Source organism: Rhincodon typus, chromosome 8 (genome assembly GCF_021869965.1).
Source record: "Rhincodon typus isolate 14 chromosome 8, sRhiTyp1.1, whole genome shotgun sequence".
NCBI classification, from domain to species: domain Eukaryota; kingdom Metazoa; phylum Chordata; class Chondrichthyes; order Orectolobiformes; family Rhincodontidae; genus Rhincodon; species Rhincodon typus.
Genome location: NC_063339.1, coordinates 93830731 through 93841307, shown reverse-complemented (window position 1 = coordinate 93841307; position 10577 = coordinate 93830731). Strand labels below are relative to the sequence as shown.

Sequence of the window (10577 nt, the reverse complement as noted above, 5' to 3'; positions counted from 1 at the left end):
AGATGAATGATCTGTAACTTTTCAAATAACCGCATTGTGGGAGCACCTTCATCATACGAACTGCAGCAGCACACCTTTTCCACAGGCAACAGGGCTTTGGCAACGATCGCTGGTATCTGTGGAAGGAGAAACAGAGTAAATGTTGCAGAAGTGCAAAATGAATGACATGGAATAAAAATGCTGTAGAATTTGATGGTCTGAAACGGAAGGAAAATGCACTCTCTTTCTGGGAAAATAATTCCTGACTGTGAAAGATACCATTCAAAAATTAATCTGGTAAGACAGCAGCACATGGTCAGTGGGTGGGCAGCAGTGGAAAATTCACTTACAAAAGGTGTAAGAAAGTAACAGTAAAATACTAAACAGAGATCAAATACATCCATCATTAGAGACTGAAGAGATTAGATACTGACAAAGAGGTGATCAGGGAGCACAGAAGTGAGTAAGAGCAGTGCTAGCTGCTATGATCCCACACTCTGGGAAAGAAATCCAGAAGAAACAAACATTTCTCTTGGTTTGAATTTGCTCTGTGTAAATCCTCTCCGATCACTTTCATTTCTGAAGAATGGTCCAGACTCGAAACGTCAGCTTTCCTGCTCCTCTGGTGCTGCCTGGCCTGCTGTGTTCCTACAGCTCCACACCTCGTTATCTCACTTTCGACCAGAGACGGCTGCGCATGCGACCAGCTTCACCTTGGCCCTTTCAAAGTTTTAAAGCTACCGCGCATGTGCACCGCGGATCATTGCCCCCAATAAAGATGGTGGCGGTCACACAGACCTATCGCCATCTAAGGCGTTGATTTGTTTTCTACAAACGTGAATCTGGGAGTTTCAAATCTGTGTTTTACGACGTGCACTAAGTGTCTGTAAAACTTCCAAGCCCGTACAAATATCACTTCCCGCCCGCTTTCTGCCGGTTTTCTTTCTTAACCGTGTCCCGCTCTTGCCTCAATTGCACAAACCTCGGTCGCAGCGACTCTGCACGGGATTGCGCGCGTTGATGATCACGTGGTTTTCACTGGTCCCGCCCCGTCTTCACTCCGAATGGTTAGAAGGGCAGCTACGTCCGCGCGGTCATCCACGGCGGCCCTGTGCTCCTATTGGTCCCGCACTGACATCAATCACCCAGACTCCGTCGTGAGCATCGTCATCAGAATCTTGCATTTTCAGACAAATGAAAATTAGAACTAGATTAGAAAGATTGTTACGTTAGCGATCCTGGGATTTTAATAAGTCGCTCTGAGGAAGGGTCACTGGACCCGAAACGTTAACTCTGTTTCTTTTTTCTTTCACAGACGCTGCCAGACCTGCTGAGCTTTTCCAGCAACTTTGTTTTTGTTCCTAATTTACAACATCCTCAGTTCTTTCGTTAATTGTTTTAATAAGTCGTGTTTGAAAAGGCTTCCTGCTGCTCAAAACTAAAGATAGCTCTTGATACCGCTCTGTCAGCGAATAGAGAAATGGCGGTGAAATAAGTGTAATAATTACAGGTATAGCAGTCCTCAGGTAAGATGTAAAGAGAATAATTATGAATATGAAGAACATCACGTGGTTAAGTGAGGTGAGTGTTGTTCATATGAACTGTGATTGGGCAGAGAGGGAGGTTAATCAAAGAACAACAAGGATAAAAGAGATTCTCAAGAAAGGTCTGTGCAATGGAAAGCAACAAGAATCAGAAGACAAAAGCCCAAGACAGAGGAAAAAGTTTCAAGACCGAGGCTGCAAAAGCTACAATAAGTTGTTTCACTGCTCTATTGCCTAGTTATTGACATAAGCAGTATAACCCGCATTCAACTGGAAATAGCTGTCTGAGTTTGTCACTGTAGTTTGCTTCATAATAGATAAACTTCTCCACACTTTGTCTCAATAAAGCTGATAGTTGGTTCACAACTTAGTTCTGCTGCCAAGTCCATTCCTGCTTGAAAACGGGTGTAGATCACATTTAAATAGACAACGCTAAATGTCAATCCAGGCTGGCAGCCAAACTCCACTCCCTCACCACTGACTCCATCCCTGCCCCTGGTAACTGGCTGCTAACACACTGCTCACAATCATGGTGCAATATTTGACCCCAAGATGAGCTTCCAACCACATTACTCACCCCCACACCCACACCCATCATCACAAAGACTACATACCATTTCAACTTCAGTAGCATCTCAGTTCATCTGCTGCTGAAACTCTCATCCATTCCTTTGTTACCTCCAGACTTAACTCCCCAAACACACTCCCGGCCGGCTTCTTAATTCCACTTCCCTGTAATCTTGAGGTGATCCAAAAATCTGCTGCCCATGTGTTTACTCTCACCCATTTCAATATCGTGGTGCTTTGCCATCCTGTGCTCACTAACATACAAATTTTCTGGGTGGCAAAGCACCAAGATATTGAAATTCATATCCTTATTTTGAAATTTTGTCATCACATCTCCTTCTTTTAATAGTCCCTCCAGCCTCAAAACCCTCTACATATATCTGAAGAAGGGCCACCGGACCCAAAACAATAATTCTGCTTTCTCTCCGCAGGCACTGCCAGATATGCTGAGTTTTTCGTCAATTTCTGTTTGTATTACTACTTGCAAGCATCTACAGATCTTTTAATTTTTCCTTCGAGATATTTGTTCTCCCTGACTTCCAACCTCCTGTGGATTTCTGGTTTTAACTCTCCCACCTTTTTCATGCTTTCAGTTTCCAAGGCCATAAGCTCTTAAATTTACTCCCTAAACATCCCTGATTTTCAAAGCCCCTTTGTTTGTTCAGGATATTCCTTAAAACCTACTTCTTTGGCCAGTTTTTGGTCACTTGTCCTAATATGTCCATAAGTGCCTGGTATCAAATATTGTTTTATGACAACCTTGTGTAATATGTCAGATCATTGGATTGAATCAAAAATGTGAAAATATTTAAATTGTTCATTTGGAAAACACCACTAATCCTTCACGATCATTTGGTAACTCCTTACCTAATAGCATTGCAAGTGCGGCTTCACCACACGGTCTGCAATGGTTCAGGAAGGTCAAACATCAAATTCTCCAGAGGTAACTGAGGATTGGCAATAGTTACTGATACCTGTGGAGAGTGATCCAAAGTTAATGTATCAGGATATGGTGAATGAATGACATGGTACAGAACTTGTTGGGTAATATAAGCTCAGAAACAGAACAGAAAAGGACTGCATTAAGAATAATTCCTGACTATGAAACATACTGTGCGAAGACAAAGCTTCTAAATCCATAGGGTTTGATCAAAGAAATGTGATGAAAACATCATCTGGACATAATTTGATAGAGTAACAGAAACATTAAACAGACAGATACTCACACACTATTAGAGACAGAGGGAAGGCAGAAGTGAAACAGAGCAATATACTGAAATGGATTCAGATCCATACTAAAGGAGACACACCAGCCCTTGAGCTACAGAACCTCTCACAGGTAACAGGCACAACTCTAAAACTCAACATTGTTGACGAATGGTCAAAAATACTCCACCACATCACTGTTGTCAATTTGAAATTCTCCTGTTGCACCTGCAGCTGGAAAGATATCAGAAATACTGGAGTTAGAGAAAAATCTCACACTTGAGGAAATCCCTAAGGAACAGGTGATGTCACTGTGCTACTGTTGCTGCATGATTACATCACACACGGGAAAACAGAGCATCTGGGTTTGTGCAAACCAGAGATCACCCACACATTGGGAAGGATGGAGGGTCGCTGAGTGGAAGCAGACCTGTTCCTTTGCCAGAAAGGTTAAAAATTGAAAGATTTATGATGTCAGGGATTAACTGAAGCTGAAGGGAGATTTGACAGACCCGTACAGTTTACTGTTGGTTTAGACAATGTAGATAAAACAAGGGGTTCATATTAACTGAAAAGAAATGGATCATGGGATACAAATGTCAGATTCAGATCAACATGGAGGTTATAGTAGGAAAATTACATGCAGTGAGTGGTAATGACAGGAACCTCAATACTTACACTCAAAAGGCCAATAATACCCAGTTTCTGATTAATCGATTGATCATGCCAAATGTTGATTTGATGTTTGTTTAAAGTTTCCTGTCTGTGAATCTTTTATATATATTCTGTAAAAGAAGTTTAGTAAAGACAGTGTCAGTCCAGGTTAGAAATCAGACATACAAATTATTCCCTTTGTTTGATTAAATATTTTATATGTATGTCATTCCTTACAAGCCTCAGTGAAAGAAGCTTCAAAAATCCATCACAATCAGAGCAGAGATAAAAGTATAATAACTGGTTCTAAACATGAACACTATTTATCTCTCCCGAGAGGTTGCCAGTCCTACTGGGTGCTCCAGCGCCTCTCTTTTATTTCAGGAATTCACAACATCCTTCCTCCTGGCCGAGGATGACCAGGTATACTCAGAACAGAGATTATCATACATTGTGAAAGAGGGGAAGTTCCTCAAAGGAGATGGATTCATTCATAAACCAGAAAGTTTCAGGACTGAGGGATTTGTGATGCGATGGACCAACTGGAGTTGAAGGGAGAGATAGTAGGAACTGCAGATGCTGGAGAATCCGAGACAACAAGGTGCAGAGCTGGATGAACACAGCAGGCCAAGCAGCATCATAGGAGCAGAAAGGCTAACGTTTCGGGCCTAGACCATTCATCAGAAAAGGGAGAGGGGAAGGGGGGTCTGAAATAAAAAGGGAGAGAGTGGGAGGCGGATAGAAGATGGATAGAGGAGAGGATAGGTGGAGAGGAAACAAACAGGTCAAAGATACGGGGATACAGCCAGTAAAGGTGAGTTCAGGTGGGGAGTTAGGGAGGGGATAGGTCAGTCCAGGGAGGACGGACAGGTCAAGAGGGCGGGATGAGGTTAGTAGGTAGGAGATGGGGGTGCGGCTTGAGGTGGGAGGAGGGGATAGGTGGGAGGAAGAACAGGTAGGGAGGCGGGGACGAGCTGGACTGGTTTTGGGATGCGGTAGGTGGAGGGGAGATTTTGAAGCTTGTGAAATCCACATTGATACCATTGGGCTGCAGGGGTCCCAAGCGGAATATGAGTTGCTGTTCCTGCAACCTTCGGGTGGCATCGTTGTGGCACTGCAGGAGGCCCGGGATGGACATGTCGTCTGAGGAATGGGAGGGGGAGTTGAAATAGTTCGCGACTGGGAGGTGCAGTTGTTTATTGCGAACCAAGCGTAGGTGTTCTGCAAAGCAGTCCCCGAGCCTCCGCTTGGTTTCCCCGATGTAGAGGAGGCCACAACAGGTACAGCAGAATAAGTATACCACATTGGCAGATGTGCAGGTGAACATCTGCTTGATGTGGAAAGTCTTCTTGGGGCCTGGGATGGGGGTGAGGGAAGAGGTATGGGTGCAGGTGTAGCACTTCCTGCGGTTGCAGGGAAAAGTACCAGGTGTGGTGGGGCTGGAGGGGAGTGTGGAGCGGACAAGGGAGTCATGGAGAGAGTGGTCCCTCCGGAAAGCAGATAAGAGTGGAGAGGGAAAGATGTCTTTGGTGGGGGTCGGATTGCAGATGGTGGAAGTGTCGGAGGATGATGCGTTGGATCCGGAGGTTGGTGGGGTGGTACGTGAGGACGAGGGGGATTCTTTTTTGGTTCTTATTGCGTGGATTTGGTGTGAGGGATGAGTTGCGGGAGATGTGGGAGACACGGTTGAGGGCTTTCTCGACCACTGAGGGGGGGAAGTTATGGTCCTTGAAAAATGAGGACAACTGAGATGTACGGGAGTGGAATGCCTCATCCTGGGAGCAGATGCGGCGGAGGCGAAGGAATTGGGAATAGGGGATGGCATTTTTGCAGGAAGGTGGGTGGGAGGAGGAGTATTCTCAGTAGCTGTGGGAGTCGGTGGGCTTGAAATGAATATCGGTTTCTAGGTGGTTGCCTGAGATGGAGACAGAGAGGTCCAGGAAGGAGAGAGAGGTATTAGAGTTGGTCCAGGTAAACTTAATGTTGGGATGGAAGGTGTTGGTGAAGTGGATGAACTGTTCGAGCTCCTCGTGGGAGCACGAGGCGGCGCTGATACAGTCATCAATGTAACGGAGAAAGAGGTGGGGTTTAAGGCCAGTGTAGGTATGGAGGAGGGATTGTTCCATGTAACCTACAAAGAGGCAGGCATAGCTTGGGCCCATGCGGGTACCCATGGCTACCCCTTTTGTCTGTAGGAAGTGGGAGGAATTGAAAAAGAAGTTGTTGAGGGTGAGGACGAGTTCGGCGAAGCGGATGAGGGTATCAGTGGAGGGGGACTGGTCGGGCCTGCGGGACAGGAAGAAGCGGAGGGCCTTTAGGCCATCTGTGTGGGGAATGCAGGTGTAGAGGGACTGGACGTCCATGGTAAAGATGAGGTGTTGGGGACCGGGGAATTGGAAGTTCTGGAGGAGGTGGAGGGCGTGGGTGGTGTCGCGGACATAGGTAGGGGGAGAAAATGGAGTCCAGATAGTTGGAGATCAGTTTGGTGGGACAGGAGCAGGCGGAGACAATGGATCGACCAGGGCATTCAGGTTTGTGGATTTTGGGAATGAGTTGAAGGGAGATTTGACAGGACTTATGGGCTCATAATTGGTTTAGGTAAGGTAAATAAAAGCAATGAGTTCACAGTAGTCGAGGGAAAATGGACCATGAATACAACTGTAAGATTTTGGACAAGATCAACAAGGAGGATCTGATGAAGAAGCTATATGAAAGGGATTCTATAGCCAGGCTGCAGTTTGTAGATAGTTTGACTGAGCGGTCAAAAGCGCTGCATTTATGCTCTAGTCTCTATCGAGTCGTGGGTTTGAATCCTACTGGTAACCAAAGTCATGAGTGATCTACCTCAAGCAGTCACATCAAAGGAGCTGGGCAACTTCAAGTTTGCAATGTTTACATTTCTTCTGGGTGATTGTGGCTCCTTGGGCCTCTGATACTCTCGGTGATGAAAGTGGGAAAATTGGCAACAGACTCCGAAAACAACGAGAGGTCTAGCTTCACAACGGCCGTTCAGATCTCTGCTAACACCCTGCTTTAGGGGATTTTGCATGGCTTGTTGATGCCAGTTTTTATGGTTCAACTGGTCGGCATTAGGTGGTAAACTGAAAAGTCGGTTGTTTGAGACCGTCCAGGCGCACAACTTTAGTTATTTTGGATCACGCAATTTGAGTGACCACCTACCTGCATTTAACCCATGAAAAAGCTACAACAAGATTGGATTCAAAACACATCCATCAATGATTCTCTCTTCCCCAGCTCCACACTGAGTGAGACAGGGACAAGCAGCAGGCTTTGACCACGCTCTCTCCAATCCCCATTGTCAGATTTTATGGGCAGAGAGATCAAGGTCAGGGAGATCAAAAGATCGTACAAATGGTTTGAGTGGAGTGTCCAATAATAAGTCTCTGCAGGTGATCTAAAGTGTTAAACGGTGTGAGTAAAGTGTCAAAGCTGAATAACAGGCGAAGGGATGACCTTTAATCCGATTAAATGAGGCAGAGAGATAATTACAAAAACAAACTAAAAATAAAGTTGTGCTTGGCACAAGCCAAATAGCTGGAATAATGTGATAGGTATAAGAATCGCATGCTGATAGTCTAACCAAAGTAATAAATAATCCAAGCTAACAAGTTGTAAAGCTGGATGAACACAGCAGGCCAAGCAGCATCAGAAGAGCAAGAAGGCTGACGTTTCGGGCCTAGACCCTTCTTCAGAAATAAATGAGGTTGTGGATGGTCTGGGAGATGATGTTTTGGTGGTCGGGGTGGGGTTATGATCAAGGGGACGGTAGGAGGAGGTGTCAGAGATCTGACACATGGCTTATATATAAGTTATCCTTCTCGGAGAAAAATACAAAGAATACTTGCACACACAGCAACAAATGTCCCCGAGAATACCAGAGTCAATGTCCGAGCCTCTTCAAGGGCAAGGTGCCTTGACTGTCTTTGCTCAGTCAGACAGTTTCATGCTTCATTCTTCCTCCCTTCTGAAGGTTCAGAGTGCTGAGGCTGGTTTTTTTTTTTCATTCCCAGCAACTGCAGTGATTCGGTCGGTGGGTTTGGTAAATTGACACCTGCCCATGAGCAGTTTGTGGACTGTTTCAGCTGCCCCTCCCCTTTGCTGTTCTCGGTGAGACCTTGAAAGGGTTTTCGTTGCTGCAGATCAAGCATTCAAAGGTCATTTCGCTTTCAACGCCACGAGAAAGTTTAGTTTGGAGTTCCAGCACATGCTCACAGACTCACCATGGTTGCCCCTGCGAGTGTATATCCTAAAACACGTTAACTTTTATGAAGGCTTCTGCTTGTTCTACCATGACAGGCAGTGAGTTGCCTTTTCCCACCATTGGCAATCTAAGCGAAAAGTTTCGCTTTTCCTGCTTTGACTCCTACCGCAACCAGCCTTTGCATTTGTTCTCAGTTTTCACCCGTAGTCAGCAGGATTCGAACCTGCGCAGGAATACCCCAATGGATTTCAAGTCCATCGCCTTAACCACTCGGCCATTACTACTTGGAGAAAAATTGTGCCGTTTATCTTTTCAGGTCGCTCTCCGTGCCCAGTCGTGCTGTAGATGGATGAATTATTGCTGGGTTTGTTTGAATCCAATCACTTTGCAGATTTCTAAAGTGTTAAATTTGGTACATGGTGACTCTAGTTGTTTCATCCAAATAGATAAAATAAACATTAATTTACAAGTGAAAATATAAATTGCAGGAAAAATCTCAGCAGATCCGGGAGCATCTGTGGGCAGAGAATTTGAGTCAACGTTTCAGAACTTCTTCAGGACTCTGTTGTCTCCTTTCTGTCGTGCAGTTTCTGTTTTTGTTTCAGATTCCAAGCAATCCCAGCTCTTTATGGTAGCTATTAAAGCAACATCGAAATACCTTTGAGGTCACTCACCGGACAAGATTTACGTTTGGGGAATATTTTCCCGACTGCATTAAAACCCGTAATTGTATATTCAAAAGGGAACTGGTAGAGTGAGAACAGCACTTGTTCCTTCCTCAGTGGCCTCAACCCGCCAACTTCACATTTCACAGTCGCAAGCGACAGCCAATTGCATCAGAGAAAATGGCGAGCTCTTGCAGCAGCACTTAAAGCGGGCTCTTAGTGAATTCAAACTTCCAGCGGCCTCGCTTGGAGTGATAATTGTCTTGTATCAGCTGTACTTCTCCGAAATAAAACCTGGGACATTCATTGAGGAGACATGGGATCAGTCTGATCCTACCCTCAGCAGACTCATCCATATCACCAGGAACCAGCTCTCTTACAACCGGGCCCGTCTCCCTTCGACCTTTTCAGTGTCTTGTCTAATTCCGAGTTTTCTCATTGTCCCGGAGCCGAGATGAGATTTGAATTCCTGATGTGCAGGAACGAGAATTCTTTCAGTGTCTCAGATCAGTTCATGTCCCGATAACATCCGAGTCAACGTCCCGGCCTCTTAAAGAAGTGGCAGGTGTCTGGGCTGTTTGTGCTCAGTCGGAAAGTTCACTCTTCATTCTCCTGTGATTCCAGTTCCCAAAACGTTTCGAAAGATTCACAAAGCTGGAGTCTGGGTTTTCTGTTTTGCTTCCTTAATATTTTCTCCCCACCAACCGTCAATATTTTCCCAAAATCTCTTGCACCATGTCCAGAGGATGAGGAAGTCCCGTTTGGTGGACAGAATCCCAAGACCGGGAATGTTCTCTTTGGAGCAAAACTGGAGATTTCCTGGGGCTGTATGTAATTATGAGGTTGAGTGGCAGTGATGATGGGCCGGTTGATCGTCGGGAGAAACTGTGCCAATGACAAGGGTCAGTTGCCAGAGGACTGGGATTGAAGATATTTCATGAAAAGCAGCAGTTATGCAGAATAAACACACAGAATACTGCAGAAACTCAACAGGTCCAGCTGTATCAGTGGAAAGAGAAACAGAGCAAAGGTTTTGAATACGGCGAGATTCTTGTTCAGAACGCGTCTTCCCTGAATGTCAGCGAACTACCAGACCTGAGAAAATATGAGTTCGTTTCGACCGAAACGCAGTCAGCAGGATTCGAACCTGCGCAGGAAACCTCCAACAGATTTCAAATCCATCGCCTTAACTGCTCGGCCACACACTACCGTTTAATATATTTCATGAAATGGTTCTAACAGGAAAGGCGAGTATTCGATTTGTGATGTCTGGACCACGACCCTAAAATTTACTGTCACCCTGTACTTGATCAGAATGGAGTCGGCTGTTATTTGATTAAATTGAAGTAAACAGTTTGATGGGAGATAGAGTGGATGGAAAGGATCCATTTCCATGAGCGGAGAGATTAATTATCAGGCCAATGGATCGAGAAAGAGTTCTGTCCTTGTATTTTTATCGCGCCTTTCACCACCACCTAAATCGCAGCCAATGAAGTACGTTTGGAGCAGGTTCCTCTTTGGCAAATCTGACGTGCAACTCAGGGCAGTTGGTTTAACGAGAGGTCAAAAATCAAAATGTTTTGAATACTTACAACTGGCGCTGGAGACGCTGGTGAGTTCACATCTGACTTTGGAGGCTTGTTGTGCTCTGATTTATACCCGGGTGCGTTATCTCAGGGAAACGAGTTGCCCGTTTAAATCAGAGATAAGGTGGATGTTCTCACGCTCAGGGAGAAGCAA

General features: G+C 45.2%; 1 non-coding gene across 1 annotated transcript; it reads right to left on the bottom strand.

Annotated features, from left to right (window-relative positions):
* Window positions 1–8374: 8374 nt before the first annotated feature.
* Window positions 8375–8456, bottom strand: trnas-uga. Its single transcript has one exon. It is a non-coding gene; the product is annotated as a tRNA-Ser (tRNA).
* Window positions 8457–10577: the final 2121 nt, after the last annotated feature.